The 18669-nt window shown below is 37.9% G+C and overlaps 1 protein-coding gene across 3 annotated transcripts in view; it reads left to right on the forward strand.

Annotated features, from left to right (window-relative positions):
- LOC6041134 (small conductance calcium-activated potassium channel protein) overlaps positions 1 to 18669 on the forward strand; it is a 459395-nt gene that overhangs the window by 75614 nt on the left and 365112 nt on the right. The window contains exon 2 of one of the 3 annotated variants that reach the window (XM_038252480.1): positions 14448 to 14550. The exons of the other annotated variants lie outside the window; for them this stretch is intronic. The gene's annotated coding sequence lies outside the window, so the exon portion shown is untranslated. The remainder of the gene's footprint in view (positions 1 to 14447; positions 14551 to 18669) is intronic. 3 annotated transcript variants of the gene reach the window in all.

Consider the following 18669-nt stretch of genomic DNA (forward strand, 5'->3'; position numbering starts at 1 on the left):
AGGGATCTTCAGAGGTTAAACAGTGAACGGATGGTTGGCTCCCACTGATCATTTTTGATTCATTGTTTAACTTCAGCTGATCCGTCAATAACGGAGTAGCAGCTCATTGGCAGTCAACCATGCTCATGCTCATGCTCATGCTCATAAAAAAATTTGCAAAACATTTGAATAGGTCGAATGAAACTTTAAATCACATTTTGACGGTGTTTGGACCAAAGAGGGAAATTTTACGTAACATACTCAAAAATGGGAGGAGTTTAACAAAAGAATTCCGAGAAATGATTTTTGTTTGTTTATATGTTCTTTTGTTCAAAGATATTAAAAGATCTAACTCAAGGGTTAACACGGCTAAACACCATCGACCCGACGACTTTTGCCGCCTGATATTGTCTATCAACGGCCCCAACGGAGTGGTTCCCAGGCCTGACTAATGTATGTCACCGACGCCGACAACACGATCGATGACAAACAGCAATCGGGACCTCTCCTACTTCGACGCACCAATATGTGAGAGGGTAATAAATTTTGTTTGATGTGTACCTCCACATCGCGCGCGGGATCTCCTGGAACTGGGCGTAGACTGGACGAGGACTGTACGGGACGATTTACGATGTTCAATTAAGTGTCGATGAGAACGCCACATGTCTGGCACATCTGTCTCGACGCCGTGTATTATCTTTGGGGGGGCGTCCGGTAGCTACGTTACAAATCGAATATGCTGACTAAACATGAAAATTATTTAGAAAATAATTCAAGAAAGAACAATTTTCAAAATAGTTGCGTTATTCGTGAACGACCCCGGCGCGAAACCGCAATCAGTACATAAATGCTAAACTTGATCAACCACTCACTCGATTAATGTGAGCACAGTGTAGATAGAGAGTGTCTGTGTTTGTTTTTCGTTGTAGTTGTTGTTGTTCTGTGTGTGTTTTACTTTTTCCGCTGGTTGGTTTGCTCATTAGATTGGGAAAATACAACAATAATGAAAGGAAAAGGGAAATCAGTGCAAGTGTGGTTGTGTGTGTACATTATATTGAATTGTTGGCGATGGCACCGAGCGGGGGTTGTGTGTTTGGAGTACGGACTAATAAAATGACTGAATTAGGGTCTAATTCCAGTGGAGAAAGTTTAATAGCACCATCAAATATGTGCTTAACGAAATGTTGACTTGGATACGATCATTAAAATGTCATCAATACCAATAATGAGCACGGCGGATATATGCGTAACGTAACGGTTGAGTTATTTTTATGGCCACCCCCCTTTCTCCACTTCATCCGGATGTGATGTGATTAGGATTTGATTTATTTTTGCGTGAAAATGCGTCAACGCATTGTCATCAATACGCCATGTTAATGTATAATAAATCAAATGATTGATGATGAGTTCAATGTGGGTTTGACGGCGTCCAATATCCATCGACCGGTAACGAAATTACGAAAAACGTATAATTTAGATTGCTCTCCTCAAACTACCACTCAATCAAAGTACACTGAAAGACCGATGGTTTGACACTCATTGTTTTCAAGCCATCGAATTCCCTTTTATGTTTGACACCTGTTTTACAAGGCGTAACAAGTAACAAATGATATGCTTAATATTCTTATAAGTTTTTATTATAGTTTTAAAAAGTGCAATAAAGTGTTACTAAAGTTTTGATTAAAACCTATTTGTTTTATGGTCACGAAACTTAATAATAGTTTCGAGATTTCTTCCAGATAATATTAAGAATTATATATAAGGTTTCAATTTGGGTTTATTCCTTACACTTTAAACTATCTCGTTTAACGAAGTCTGCCATAAATCAGTCCCGTCTTCAAAGAGCATTTCTACAATCCTGTTAGACTTAAACTGTCAGTGTCTCTGCAACTTGGTTTTGTGCAAAACGTAAAGCAAGCATCATTGTTTCGTCCAAGGTGTAGTAAAATGTCTTTTTGTTGTTTCTTATTGTGTTTTAGTTTTGATGAAAAGATTAATATAACATATTTTCCTGAAATAATTATTACTGTTGTGTGCCTTGGAATTGACTCCAAAAAGTGCTTCTAATGATTTAGTGAATTTGAATTCACCTGTCTAAATATATCCGATTCTGCCTGCAGTTCTTACATTATGGGCAGTAATTCTATTTAAAAAAAATTTTTTTGATAGTTTTGGAGAACACTTCTGGAGCATCATCTGAAAGGTCACAGAAGCATTTTGATAGCTGGAACTGTTTTGCAAATTCTGAAACAACAGGTAGCTATTTAACAAAACCCGTAGTTTAAAAAGATAACCTTGAAGCCAGCTGTTGTCTTGTGAAAATGTTATCTTTTGTATCGAAAATTGTAAAATAGTTCCAGCTGTCAAAATGCTTATCCGCCATTTTCTCGTGTTGCTACAGACTTTTGAGATTTAACAAGGACTATCATAAATACCTAAGGTTTACAAAAGGCTATCCATAAAACTTTATATTCGTAAATTTGTCTTCAATAAAACCCATCAGATCTAGTTTTGTGTATTATTACGCTCAATAATTGACAGTTTCGCTCATGGTGTCATTTGTGCTATTGATGCAATTTTCTGTATTTTTCGAGAATAACTATTTCAATCAATAATATGGTCTTTTTGTGCTGTCCACTTGTGTAAATACCTAAGTGAAGTAAAAAGGACAAAAACTGCGGCAAATGTTGCGACGATCATTTTTCAATAGTAATGATAAGGACAGTGTTTATAAAGCTACACGAATAAAGTTGTGTCAGTTGGTTCTTCATTAAGTGATCGTATGAGTGTTCATGCTGCGTGTGTGTTTTTTTGAATAAATAAATATCGTTCAAAGGCAAAACCTCTTCTGTTTTATATTCTGAAAAACTTGCATGTGCTTTGGTCCCGCCATGTGCGGTATAATCTTGTTTAAAAACAAGATGAAACATTTTGGTTCTGATTAAAGCCTTTGTAAGTCTTTTATAAATCCTGTATGTTCTTGGTAGTTTTTAGGCAGAACTGCTAAAATATGAATAGATTTAACACATATTTAATCAAGAGAATTTATACTAGGGCGTCCAATTTTCCCATGTTTTGAATTTCCCGGGAAACGGGAAAAATATTTTTGCAATTGTATATATTTTTAAATGACTAGAAAAGCTTGAAAAATTTCTTTGAAAATGTAAAAAAACAAGAAGCGAAAATAATAAAATGATATCAGTCAATTAAAATAATATTGATAAGGAAAATGATAAATAGTTTTGGAATTTTATGCATTATATAAAACATATTTCACAAATTATCTATAACATAATATTGTCAACTGGGAAAATCGGGACTACAGTCTGAAAAGGCACAGGTGATTTCAAAGCAATAGATTTGGAAATTGGTGTACTAGCTGTTCAGTTCAAGCCATTATGCAAAAATCATTATATTGCCCAAGAATTGCCCAAGGTTCTAGTGTTTGATGTAAAATAATTTTAAATGATATATTTTTTTACAAATTTAAAATCATAAATATACGTATATATAATACTCAGTTTTTTTTAATTTAAGATAAATTGATAAAATTTAAAGCGCTGGGCGTTTTGCCAATTAATAAATTGATATCTAGAGTTTTTTTAAAGGTCGTTTTACATATTACAAACACTCAAAAAACTAAATTTTCAAATTTTGTTAATGAGACCTTTATTTTTAATGTTTAAAAATTCTTATCATTTACTAAACATGCATTTTGTCATCTGTTTCCACAACCAATTTCAATTTCGGGAATTTCCGGGACAAATTATTAAAAATCCCGGGATTCGGGAATTCCCGGTTTTGGAAAATTTCCGGGAATTTTGTCCCGAGTATTCCCGGGATGGACGCACTAAATACTTATCGAATTTCGCCATATTGCTGAAAAAAGCAAGGGGCAAAAGAAAAACGCAGCCATATTGGATTTGGAAGCAACAACAAGCAAACATTTTTAGTTTTTGAAAAAATCTCAACTTTTTTCAGGGAATTGCAAGCGCTCACACAAATTTTTCTAGCTATCTTTAAAAATAATTCGATGATTTTTTTGGCATAACTGTTGTGGCTTATCATAAGTATAACCTTCAACAAATCTTTCTTAGTTACAAAAAATAACATCTGCCATCAGCAATTGTATTTGCGTGTAAGAGTAATTTATTTAAAAATTTTGTATGTCATTCCCTCTGATAAACAACCTTCAGGTTTTACTGCAAAACAAATAAATAAAAACTTCATGCTCTAATATAGCATTCATGAATAATCACAGACTTCAAGAAGACCTTTTTCCAAACCAAGCAGTTTTAATCTTGTTTTGAAGAGCTCTTTAATGTATTTATAAAGCACACAATAGAACTGGTAAGCTTTAACATGCTTCTCAAAAATACTCTTGATAACCTCCTGAAATGGTCCATTTTGGCTTTAATGTTGATTTAACTGGTATTTAACTCAGCATGTAGGACCATAAAGCATTTCATATGAATTTTCTTAAGAATTCGACAAAAACTCTTTGAGATTATTACAAAACTGAAATTGTTATTTGGGAGGGTGGCTTTGTAAGAAAAATGTTATATCTTTTTAGAAAGGTTTTAAAATCGCTTTCAACGAGCTATGCAACCGATGGCAGTTCCTGATCCAAACGTTTTTGTGCGTCTCTTTGTACACCCAGAACTGGGAATCGGCATACGAGAGAATAAAGAGCACGATTCGGTAGTAAAATGGTACTGTGTGCGGACTGAGAGGATAAATCCCGAAATTACCGAGAGAACTTTACTCATTGGTTCATCTTCAAAAAAAGTTCATCTATCAAAAAAAAAGTACCGGTACCGAGACTCGAACCCAAGACCTTCAGCATATTGAACCGTGCCTTTGCCGTATGGGCCACCATGGTTTGGTGACTAAGTGGCGTTCATTTGTCCATATACTGTTCCAATGAACGAATGAACACGCGAGAGGACTATACTCTCACAAAATAGCACTTTCCTCACGTTTCTTTTCGTGAGGACTAATCTCTCGTTCTTTAACTTTGGGTGTATAGCGTTTAAAAATAAGTTTTTAAAAAGCAGGAAAATACTTAGTTATTGGGCGGAGCATATTTATTCCCACTGAGAGCAACCGTGGCTGACTGGTTACTGGGTTCGATCCCCAGCTGCTTCCAACGAGAGAGTTGAAACTTGAAATCAGACGTGCATCGGCACTCAATAGCACTTCACCACATTTTGAGATGATTTCCTTCGTAAACCGGCAGAGTAAATCTTTGCTCACTGTGCATCAAGACAAGCTTTAGTTCGATGCTTTTAATAATCATTGTTCACTATGCAATTTGGATTAGCATAGTGATTTGAATATCACAAAAATTTCAAGTGCTAAATGTGCTATTTAGCACTCAAATTGCACTTCATCACTAAAACTAGCGAATAAGTGATGATAAAGGTTTCGGTCGTTTAGAACCTCATAGTGCATTGAAAAAACATACTTTAGGCACAAAAGAAATTGATATGGTGCCTTTTCCAAGCCATAGCCTTAGAAAAACTGTCAAGTGCTATTGAGTGCCAATGCACGTCTGCTTGAAATGCAGAATGTGAACGAAAATATTCAAATTCAGAATTAATCAAAATACATTCCAAAAGAGTCTATATTTTTCAAGTTCTGACAATCCTGTCTCACTGTGGACTACATAACTTAAATTTACGTACTTTTTTTAAAGCCGGATTTCACTTTTCTGTATGTAAACCATGTCCGCATCCATCCAATGTCAAACATACAGACCCAATCCTGCAACAATTTGATTGTAAAAATAGTTAAAAGTTGTTACTTGCCTTGAACACAGTACTGTAGGGGATGAATCAAAAATTATATCGAAAGTTCCTGTAGTTTAGTAAAAAGTAAATCTTCTCCTAGTTCCTGATTGGAACACCCTTGAAGAGTATCGGGTCCGGCATTTACAAAGCGGATTCAGTGGCAGTTTCATTCTCAACTTAATGTTAACATGTTAAGGTTAATGTTAGCATTCCATAGGTCGCCTCCCTAAGGTGTCGTAATAAGGTCCAGTTTGTGACGACACGCTACCTTCCCTTTACAAAGTAATCGATTCCAGAAGCCGAGCCGGGATTTGAACCCCGATCTACCGCTTACGAGGCGGAAGCGTTACCACTAGGCTACGTGGCTCGGTCTTCCTGTAATTTAGAAGATACTAAAATGCCTGTAGCAAAAATCTTGGTTGAAAAGCTTTTACTGATAATGTTATGATTGTTTTTGATTTATTATTTTTCATCGAATCTGTCAAATTTTTCACAAGCGAAAAAAGATTCCGGAGTCACGTAATAAATTTCAGTTAGAGCAGCAAATTTTCCCTTTCTGTATGAACTCCACTTTACACCCCACTCAACCATCTGCAGAGTCACTGCCTGAAGCACTTTTGATAGTACCAGGTGTGCTGTTTTTACGGGGAAAATTTCGCTTTGTTCCTCTCTTCACAGGAAGTACAATGCTGAACCGTACTGGGATACCGTTGAAGAGATTGCGGTAGTTTGCATTAGAACAAGCTGCCACTGCCTTGTTAGGGTTAGATAATGCCAACCTGCTCGACCTCTCGGTATATGGCACACCACCCGGTTCAGAGTGGTGCCAAGTGTTTTTGCCGCGTTCTAGGCTTGGCGGGATTGCATCCACAAGTGTTGCAAGCTCAGCAATTCTCCGCTTCGAGGATGCCACACTCCGGGAATGCATTCAATTATTCAGCGTGCAACGGAATGTTCCAACGGGGAAGCTGGATGTTTTACACCGTGTCGAAGGAAATTGTTTGCCCTGAGCAACATCCGCCCTCGTAAATTGTCTTGTTTCGTAATTGCATTTATTTGCCCAAGTTGCCGGAGTTGAAACTGAAACTGGTTATACGGTTTCGAATTCTGGGCTTGCGGAAAAAATGTCAATACTTGAACTTTTGCGATTCGCGCTAATTGGCTTAACCAATTTTGTCACTGGAGCAGAAAACAAACACGAATGTGAAACTGCCGAAAAAGGGTGGCGAAACTGTCGAAAATGTTGTGATTTTACTTTTAAATTGGTGCTTGGTAAAATCAAATATGCAGCGGTTTGAAAAGTGGAAATTGGAAGGTTGGGAACTTAGCAATTCCAGTGACCAGTTGTGATTCTTGGAATAACAAAGATTGAAAGAAAACATTGTTTAAACATTAAAAAACAGGCCTTCTCAATTTCCTTCTGACTTCAGTAGCTTAATGTTGGCAACACAATGAACCCCCTCACTGTCACAACAACTGCCCCCCTCTGTCACCATTCCAGGGACACTTTCTGTTCTTCCCTCAGGCCAAAAACGAACCCCAGTTAATCCCCCGTTTATCCGCTTCCGGATCTCCGGAGGTGCGAAAATGTCTGTCCCAAAAACAATCAAAACGACACCGGTGGAAAAAAAAGACAAGAAAGGGAAAGCTACCAACTTTGGGTTCGTAATCCGCGAGGTTATGCTAAATCCCGTACTGGTTTGTGGCAGCTCATTAACTTGTGCTTTGCGAAAGATGCTTTTGCAGATGACTGGAAAGATGGTGTTTTAATAGCTTAGCATCAGCTAGCGGGTTTTGATTTTTTTTTTCGAGGAAGGCAAACTGATTGGTATTTTCAAAAAGTTGATGGGTCATAAATGACCCACAAATCAAAATTTTCAAGTCTAGGCTATAATTTTCATATTGACTTTAGAATCATTTTCCCATCATTGACCGCATTTGAATTCTTGTTCCCTTTTTTATCCTTGTCTGATTTCATATTCTTGTCCCATTTTGTATTTTTGTCCCATTTTGTATTCTTGTCCCATTTTGTATTCTTGTCTTATTTTGTATTCTTGTCCCATTTCTTATCCTTGTCCCATTTTGTGTTCTTGTTGAAGTTCTTGTCCTATTTTGTGTTCTTTTATGTACTCTTGTCCCATTTGGAATTCTTAACCTAGAATAGAATACAAGTAAAAAACGAAGTTGACTTTATAGCTGTCGGCCTCCATTGCTAGTACCAACCACTAGTGTCTTCCTTTTAACTACAAGGACTCCTCGCCCTGGACTCCTAAGTGTTTGAGTTAGGCACGGAGCGATGGCGACGGATACCCATATTTACACTTAGAATTTATAGAGCGCCCGCCGCGGGATTCGAACCAGCAACATCTGGATTGTTAGTCCAGTGCGCGGTCCGATTTATCCACTCGGGCGGGGATACAAGTCCCATTTTTATTCTTGTCCCAATAAGTATTCTTGTCACATTTTGTGTTCTTGACCCATTTTGTGTTCTTTCCCAATTTGTATTCTTGTCCCATTTAGTATACATGTCCTATTTTGTATTATTGTCTCATTTCTTATCCTTGTCCAATGTTATATTCTTGTTCCATTTTGTAATCTTGTCTCATTTTGTATTCTTGCCCCATATGGTATTCTTGTCTAAGAATATAATACTAGTCCCATTTCTTATTCTTGTCCCTATAAGTATTCTTGTCCCATTTTATTTTTTTTTTCAATTGGTAATCTTGTCTCATTTAGTATACTTGTCCTATTTTGTGTTCTTGTCTCATTTCTTATCCTTGTCTAATGTTTTATTCTTGTTCCAATTTGTAATCTTGTCCCATGTTGTATTCTTACCCCATTTGGTATTCTTGTCCAAGAATATAATACTAGTCCCATTTCTTATTCTTGTCCCAATAAGTATTCTTGTCTCATTTTATGTTTTTTTTTTTCAATTGGTTTTCTGGTCCCATTTTGTATTCTTGTCCCATTTTTTATTCTTGTCCCATTTTGTATTATTGTTCCATTTCTAATCCTTGTCCAATTTGTGTTCTTGTCGAAGTTCTTTTCCTATTTTGTGTTCTTTTATGTACTCTTGTCCCATTATGTATTCTTGCCCCATTTGGAATTCTTGTCCTAGAATAGAATACAAGTCCCATTTCTCATTCTTGTCCCAATAAGTATTCTTGTCCCATTTTGTGTTTCTGACCCATTCTCATCCCATTATGTAGGGGAAAGTGGGGCAAGTGTAACAAGCTAAGGAAATGCTCGTTATAACCCATTAAAAAGTTAAAAAATCTGTCGGATTTTATTATAATCATCTTATTCTAGGTCTTGGTTAAGACTTTGTTAGAACAAGTTTTTTAAAAATCCTGTTTTTTAATGTAGAAAAATGATTTCAAAATTTTTGATTTTCCGTACGTTCTACTCAACTAGTGGGGCAAGACGAACAACCCGTTGGGGCAAGAGGAACAATGCATAAAAAACATGTTAATTAGTTAACAATTGAACTGTTATCACTTAGATACAACAGATTAGAATGTATTTGAAAGGTTTCTTCCATTTTTAAATTAAATAATAATATTTTACTAAAAATTTCATCGTTTTTACGAAAAAAATATTAATTAGATGATAAATAGTAAATTTTCATAATATCACTATATTTTGTATGGACATTTTTTTTTAAACAATTGTTTATCAGTTTGTAAGTACTTTCATGTATTTATTTTCCAATTAAATATGATGTTGCAGCAATTTGTAATTTTTTCCATACTAAAAATCCATATTGTACACTTGCCCCACCTGAACAAGATTTTTTAAAAGCTCTCAATAAAAATAACCAAAAGTTAAATCATACTTTGTAATAGGTGCAAGTCATTGGTAGGGACACTACTGATCTAGGAAAAAATGCATTTTGATAAAATGAGTCTTAAAACGAACCCCAAGCCTTATTTTGTACATTCCAAATATTATAAGAAAACAAAGGTTTTGAAAAAAAAAAAAAACTTCATTAAATCTTATGCCTCGTGGCGTTTACGTCGTTTTGGCGGTTATGTGGTAGTAGAATCGGCTAATTGCATTGCTAGCAACAATTCCTCATACTGAAAATAATCAAAATTGTAAAAATTACGGCCGTACGAGCGATTGTTCTTCTTGCCCCATATGGTCGTCTTGCCCCATCTTCCCCTAACTTTGTCCCATTTTTTATTCTTGTCCTAGAATAGTCCCATTTCTTATCCTTGTTCCATCATTTATTCTTGTCCCACTCTTGTTCCATTTTTTATTCCTGTCCCATTTTTATTCTTGTCCCATTTGTTACACTGCCACTGATCGCATAAATGTCCCATATGCAAAAACAGTAAGATGAGAAAAACGGAATTCCAGTGTGTCCACACATAAGGCTACGTGTTAAGTTTTCGCGAAAAAACTGGCTTTCCTTTTTATTTCTAGAACAAAGTACTGGATGTTGTAGCCTTTTCTGAAAGAGCACACGATTTTTGACCAAACTGCATCAATAACTCAAAAGCGATGAAAATGCATATTGGACATTTATGCGATCAGGGGCAAAGTATTCTTGTCCCATTTTGTAATCTTGTCCCATTTTGTATTCTTTTCGTATTTTGTATTCTTGTCTCATTTTTATTTCTTGTCCCATTTGTTTTCTTGTCCTAGATTTTGTATTCTTGTTCCATTTTGCATTGCATTGCTTGATAGGATCGATTCAGGGTGTGTCAAGATAGCACGACAAGATGGAAACTTCTTCCATATGACGAGTAACAAAAAGGCACTGAGTTTTTCCGGTTGTTGTTGAATATCTCGGAATTGAATTTAAATGTTGGGGATCTGTAAAGGTTGAAAACTGCACAAAATGGCTTCCTAAACTCAACTTGGTCTGAAATCAACGTGCGACAAAATAGCACGATCACGACGATTTGGTGATTATGTTAATATTTATTAACTTGAAAAATTAGTGAAGTGTAGTAAACTTTTAAACTTGAAAAATTTCTCAATTGGACTAAGGGAATGAACAAAAACATGGAAACATTAAGTATTTTTTACATAACATGAAAAACCAAAAGCTTAAGACTTCAAGAGTATAATCTTTGCCCTGTAAAATTTTACGCTTTCAAGGTTCATAAAAATCATTTGTCCAAATTACTATTTGCCGTTAAACATGCCACGTTATAGCGCGATATTCCGCGATTAAACCGCTTACTGCTGCTGCTACGACCTCCCCCAGAAGGGTGTCTGTTTTTATGTTTGAGAATCAAATAATCATTAGCGAACCATTACCAAAACAGAGGAGGAGACCCCGAAATGGAGCAATCTCACTGCTGCTCTGAGGCCGTGACACGCCAACCCGCCCCTCCTCCCGAAGGAAATCAGCGTTTTAATGGCGCTCTCTGGTGACAGTCCTCCGTGGGTTCGTCGTAGCTTAGTTGGTTGAGAAATTGAAAAAAAGCGAAAGCATCACCCACACTTTGTCGCAGACTGGAAAATGCAAATGAAAAACAAGCAACAACGGCAACACCGCCGCCTCTCTTCTGTCCTCCCACAACAGTTGTTGTTGTTTCACAACTGGTAAATGGACGTAAATTTTCCGTTGGTCTTTTCTTGTAGGGGTTGTTCAAATATTACGTAACATCACAGTTGGCATTTTTAAGATTTCTCTCTCTCACATGAAAAATTTTCAAATGATATTAAAAATACCCTCTAAATGCATAACGTAATATTTGAACGACCCCTCTTCTTTTTTCCTCGCAACTCAACTTGACTGCAGGATCGTAAACATTACATTATCGAGTCCAGCGGCAGCGCAGCACAGAGTGAAGGTCCTGCTGCAGGAACTCAAAGTCAGCGTGTGTCAGAGTTTACATTTTTCCTTTTTGACTTCTTCTCAAACTCACTATCGTGAGTAAAAAGATAAACATTTAACATTAAAGTCGTAAAATTTACGGTCATAACTTCCTTTGGGTGCAAAGGTTTGCGATGGGTTCGTGGTATGTCCTCCAATGGAATATCGTTTATTAATTTCGCTTGACGAAATATTTGGAAAAATGTGTGAAAAAGGTAATTTATGTTATATTTAACAGGAAAGTGATTGCAAACAAAAAAAAAATATGAAAATCGTCAAAGTTATTACTAAAAGACTTATTTACCTTCAACAACTCAATTCTTATCCTGAAATGGTTAAAATGAGATAAATTAATTTATAAATTCAAAAAGCATACACCTCATAGTTCAACAACCTTTGACACTTGGCACGTCATTTAATTTTCATGTTTTAAATTAAGACAAACAGCAACTATTCCTCCCGAAGCGATAAAGTACCGACAATGGCGAAAACTCTACAGGAAGGACCCACTCTAGAACTTCAAGTAGCTTTCCAGTACTCTCCTCGTCGTCTACCTGTGCCAACACGATCCGTGTCGTGTAAGTGTGTGGGAGTTGGTGTGTGCGTTCGTATGGACGAACAAGAATGAGTTCAATTAATATTTCACATCCGTCTGTCACACAATCCATGAACATGGAGATAGGGAACGTGGGTGGTGGCTTCAAATGTCGTCTGGTTTTGCCCCTCACAAAGGAGGAGGAGGAGGTAGAAGATCTTCTATACCCGATGGCAGAATCATAGATTAGAGGTGAAGAATATTCAATTATCTATTTTTGTATTTCATGATAAATCATAAACATCTTAATCTGCAAATTAACTTTTGAATTTGAAGAAAACATCAAAGCTTGTTATGTCTTGATTGCAAGTCTATGGCAATATTGTACCATGTATGATGAAAACCTAGCCCCGAACTATTGTGCTAACCTTCGATGTGTCCCCACTGAGTATGATGTTCTCCGTTCAGACTCAAACAATAGTGTTTGCTACCGGAAAGGTTACTTGAAGGAGACAAGCATGACAAAAGTTCATTTCTAGCTAAAATAATGTTTGACTTTTCTTTGGGAGTTTCTTTAAATCTGATAAAAACTTAGATTATTTCAGTGTATTTTTTTCTTTAAATATTTAATCGAAATTTAAAAAACTGCAAACACTGCGTCTTGATACATTTGAAAAATATTGTCTCTACAAAAACTGGCAACACTGAAAATTCTCAGCTTTTCAGCTTAATAGAACATGGAACCATCACAATAAACAAAAACAAATTATTGCCTAAAAAATGCTAGAACTCCCTGTTACGCCGGATATGTCACTGTGTCCAGTTAATGGAAAGACAGTGCCGATGGGACGACACTTGCACAGTTAGCGAGGGTTGTGCAGAAGCAATGGGTTCACTAGTTTAATGGTGATGTTTCTCGAGAGTGCTCTTGAGTTGGTGTGATGGAAGTAGGAAATTGTCTGAGAAGAAAACACGAAACACGAAAAGCTTATAGTTATATTTTTAAGCATTTGAAATATATTTCATAAAGGAAAATCTATAATAAAATTAACAAAATTTACAAAATTTACAAAATTTACAAAATTTACAAAATTTACAAAATTTACAAAATTTACAAAATTTACAAAATTTACAAAATTTACAAAATTTACAAAATTTACAAAATTTACAAAATTTACAAAATTTACAAAATTTACAAAATTTACAAAATTTACAAAATTTACGAAATTTACAAAATTTACAAAATTTACAAAATTTACAAAATTTACAAAATTTACAAAATTTACAAAATTTACAAAATTTACAAAATTTACAAAATTTACAAAATTTACAAAATTTACAAAATTTACAAAATTTACAAAATTTACATAATTTACATAATTAATTAATTTTAATCCTTTCAATCTTTTCAATCTTTTCAAAAATAATAAAAAAGTAAAGATATTATTGATTCCGAAAATTTCCGTTGCCATTTAACTGTTTGAGAACCGTTCTCCAGTCTGACCTACGCCAAGTGGTTTATAATTTGATCACGTTCATCATTCATGTATCGAGAGTTTGTTATAACGACCACTCAATCCCGTAGAACCCCTTAACCAATCGAATCATCAGCAGTTAAAGTTCCCATGCATTTCAAATTACGTTCTGTACCGTCTCCTTCTCGACGACGGCTGCTGACTGAGCGAAAGGTCGACGAATTCTACTCCGGCTCTGGCAGTTGATTTTACGTTTTCTACGTGGATGGAAAACCGCATGAACGAAGCGAAATTATTCTCACTTATGATGAGTGTGAGAGTGAGGAGATTAACGACACCGAGAAGTGATTGCTTTGTGCATTTTGTGAGTTGATCTAGTGGGAAGGGGGTTGGATGAGGTTTATGACGCTTGAGTGTTAATTAGTTTGATATCGTGAGCAATTTCTGATGCAGATTGAGCACACTAGTTGTCGGCATCATTCTAGGTTTTTCTTTAAAAACATTTTGGGTACACGTATCTTCAGATATATTCCAAGATAATTGAAAACGCGTCAATATAAACTTGGGTGAACAAACAGGTTTGTAATTTATTTTTAAATATACCATGCTTTTCCATAAAAAAAACTCCTGCAAATCATATATTTATGGAGACGCATGGTTGTTTATCATTCAATTCTTCGTTGAAGTTAGAAGAAAACTTTCTCTACCTTCACTTTCAACCAGGTCAATGTCAAATTTTTATTTATCTTTTTTCACTCAATTCTAAATAACAATATCAGTTAAATGATTTCAAATGACTAATATTTCTTTCATCGTTCTCCTTTTCTTTATAGGTAAAAATAAACAACTCATGAAAAACATACGTTTGCCGGATCTCTCTTCAAACTGGCACCAGCGATCCCTCAATCATCTCAACGAAAAAATATAAACAACACTGTAAGCTTTCACTTTTCGACTGTTTAATTCTCGCTTAAATAACGTTGAAGCTTCAAGAGCGAATGGTGCGGCTGCCGCTGAAAATTTTTGTTTTGACTTTGAAACGATGAGATTTCATTTTTCCCTGTGTATACAATTTGTAATTGCTCGAAAGAAAAAAGAACGTTTCATATATCCTGCCAGTGTCGGTTGGCCCAAATGTGAAACATTTTGAAAAATGGCGCTGGGAATAGAACGAGCAAATTACTCTCCGTCCGCAATACAAAACAGCCAAACTTTACGACGTCCGTCCACTTAAGACCTGATCCGGCGTCATCACAGTCGTCTTGTGAGATTTTGACATGCACACAAATCTTAAAATCAGTTGCATAAAAATAATAAAAAAAAGAAATGAAAAAAGTAAACAAAAAAATGGGTTGGAATAAAGAGTTAAAAAAAAAGTATTGACAACATTTTATTTTGAAGACATTTTTTTTGCGCTGATGTACATAATATTTTACATAAATTCTTAATATTTTCAAACTAGTCCAAAAAAAAAAGCTCAGCGCATTTTAATTTAATTGATTTAAGTTTAATGCAGTTTCACTGAAATTTTAAGGTTTTTTTGAAAATAAAGTTTGCCTTCGAATTTTTCTGGCCAATTTTGTGTCTTTTAGCTCAAACATCGTCGCCGTCGTGCTAACTTGTCGCAAGTGCATTTTGGACCAAATTGAGTTATGAACGCCATTTTGTGCAGCTAACAATGCTTCACCTTCACAGGTCCCCAGAATTTGATTTCAGTCCTGAGATATTCAACAAAAACCGAAAAAAAAAACTCCGTGCATTGTTGTCACTCTACATATAAAAGAAGTTTCAATCATGTCGTGCTATCTTGTCACATCTTGGCCAAAGGGATTCCAGGTCAGAACGCGTTTGACGCACGTACAAGTTATACTACCGTAAACATTTGTAATTATAACTCGGGACTCCAGCAACCAGCTTTAACCAAACTTCGGGACAATGCACAGAATGGTCAGCCAAACAAAACGCGTTTGTTATTGTTTACATTGCGTGCTCTAGTTTTTGTTTATTCAAGGTCAAACATTAAAACGCGTTTTTCTCGGAACGTCAAAATGGCGGGTGCGACAAGATAGCACGACAGCGTCCATATGACCTCTAAAATGATCTACGAATTTGTATCCAAGATGGCGGTAAATAACACGGTAATAAAATCTTCAAAACTACATTTTGTTATTTTCACAAATATCACGTATAAAAAATCGATGAAGTTGAATAAGATGATGAAATGAAATAAAAACGTGTTTTTTTGGGATTCGATTATTTGAAGGTTTCAATTTGGATGATCAAACTTTGGACATTCGAAACTTCGGATAATCAAGTCTGGACTGTATGTTTTCAGTTTAACTTGAAAGTTGGAACATGAAGTCGAAAGTTGAAAGTTGAAATTTTTAAAGTTGAAACTTGAAACTTGAAGTTGAAAGTGAAAATTTAAAAGTTAAAGTTTGAAAGATGAAAGCTAAAAGTTGAAAGTTGATAGATGAAAGTTGAAAGTTAAAAGTTGGATCACCTCCGTGTACGCACGAGAGCAAGCAGCAGTCTAGTGCTCTGTGCTCCATCCTTTTTTCGATTTTTTTCGCCGTGGTTTACCGTGATTAGCCGCGAGTTTGCTTCAGCAGCATGCCAAGGGCCAGCCGTGGCCGTGGCAGTTCGAGTGCGGCCTCGAAAAACCCGCGAAGTCCGTCTACCGGCCGTGCGTAAAAAGGTAAACAAACCAACGCCGTGTCGGCCGCCATCGCGCAGGCAAGCGTGAGCGCAGATGGAATCAACAAAAAGTACCTACATCCCGGATATGTTCCAAGATCACCAGTGCGAACCCGTTTGGGTACCTCCGGTTTCACGACCAGTGGCACGTCAACATCCGTCAACATTCCCACCAGGAACGAGTTCCAGATGCTGAGCGACGACGAAGAAAACAACAACAACAACACCGACGGTAGCAGCACTACCGACGACGACGACGACGATGATGGTCGTGCACGGAAAAAAGTGCCGACGTCAAAAAAGAACAATCCTCCAACGGAACGAAGACCCCCTCCAATTTTTGTTTTGGACACGTTGGCGGACGATGTTGACGAGTTGCTGGAAGGCCTCGGATACTGTCTGAAAATCGGTAAGTCGGCAGTGCAAGTGATCACACTGAACAGAAAAGATTTTGACCTGGTGCTTGAAGAACTGAAGCGTAGCAACTTCAACTTCTACACATACGACCCAGAGAAGCCCCCTGTTAAGGTCGTCTTGCAGGGTTACCAAGACCGTCCGATCGCCGACCTGAAGCGACACCTCTCGAACGCCGGAATAAAGCCACGGGAGATAAAAGTGCTCTCGCGAAAGACAACAGTCACGGGTGTGAACACACTGTACCTGTTGTACTTCGCTCGCGGCACCGTCAAGATCCAAGACCTGCGGCGGACTAAGACGTTGGACGGTTTTTGGGTAAACTGGCGGTTTTACACCAAGAACCCGACGGACGTAGCGCAATGCCACCGTTGCCAGAAATTCGGCCACGGCTCGCGGAACTGCAACCTCCGGCCTCGCTGCGTGAAGTGCGGTGAGTCACACCTCTCGGAGGCGTGCGCACTGCCACGAAAGGCGGACTTGGGGGACAAGGCAGAACAAACTAAGCCGCGCGTAAAGTGCGCGAACTGTGACGGTAACCATACCGGCAATTACCGCGGATGCCTCGCACGCAAGGTCTACCTCGAGGAGCAGGAAAAGAGGAAAAAGAAAGCAGCAGCGTCCCACTCTCCTCAGCGAAGTACGAGCGCAGCCGTTCCTGCAGTTGGGCAGCGTACGGTTCCAGCGGACAACCCAGCGATCCCTCCTGGATGGGGGCGTTCGTTTGCCAGCGTGGTCGCTGCCGGTAGCGGCGATGCGGCCCAGCAAGGAGTCACCGGGGAAGATCTCTTTACCCTGCCGGAGTTTTTTGCTCTTGCGGGGGAGATGATGACGCGGTTTCGGAGCTGCCGTAACAAGGCGGAGCAATTTCTGGCCCTCGGGGAGCTGATGATCAAGCACATCTATAGTTGATTATTTTTGTCTGTGATCTAGTTTTAAGCTTTCTCTCTATCTATTCCATAGTTATAAGTAATAATTTTTCGATTGAATTACGATGTAAAGCACTGCTAAAAGGAACACCAAAACTCTGTTGTGTACCTAAATGAACTCATTGTAACTTGATTAGTCACAAATAAAACAGAATTGAAATTGAATTAAAAGTTTTTTTTTATTCATAACTTATTTTTATTAGGTCCATTTAGGTGCTGTGACCAGGTTGGGACCGAGGATCGTTAAATAACTAATACATAACAAAAAAAACAACTCCTTAAACTCCATACTTGGACATCATGTAACTGACCAGGGTTACTTGATATAAGCGGGTCTTACAGGTCTTGAACCTGCCGATGTACTCGGAGAAAATGCCCCACAGCTCAGCAGAACTGTAGAGCACCTCCCCGGCTTCCTCTTTCGTGGCTCCACCGTCTCGAGAGCCACTGCTTCCTTGGCTTTTTCCTGCGGGGCGAGGGCAACCATTCGATGTTCCGTCCGGGACTGCACCCGGCAACGGAGGGAACTCCGCCGGCGTGAACGCCGGAACTGCTGGACTCTGCTTCTCCGCCTTTCTTGCCGGCGGTTTCGGTTTCGACGCCTGCTGGCGCCACCGGATGAAGTCCGCACGCTTAGGGCAGCTGCGGTCCGTGGCTTCGTGGGCTCCAGAGCAGTTGGCACACCGCTTCGGCTCGGCTTCTTGGACTTTGCACTCGTCCGTCTTGTGAGGATCCCCACAGTTGTTGCACCTCCCTTTCAGGTGACAGTTCCTGGTTCCATGACCCAGCTGCAAGCAGTTCCTGCACTGGGTCACGTTCGGCCGCTTGTTCCGGTAGGCCTCCCACCGGATGATAGTTTTTGCCACAACTTTCATTGCAGAGAGCTTCTTCAGATTGATGTATCCCTTAGGGAAGACCACAATGTACGGAGTTTCGTCCACGATGGACTTTTCCTTCCGCTTGATGACATGCACCTCCAGCGCGTCCAGCTTGAGATCCCTCTTCAGAAGGTACT

This window comes from Culex quinquefasciatus, chromosome 2 (assembly GCF_015732765.1).
Source record: "Culex quinquefasciatus strain JHB chromosome 2, VPISU_Cqui_1.0_pri_paternal, whole genome shotgun sequence".
Taxonomy (NCBI): Eukaryota; Metazoa; Arthropoda; class Insecta; order Diptera; family Culicidae; genus Culex; species Culex quinquefasciatus.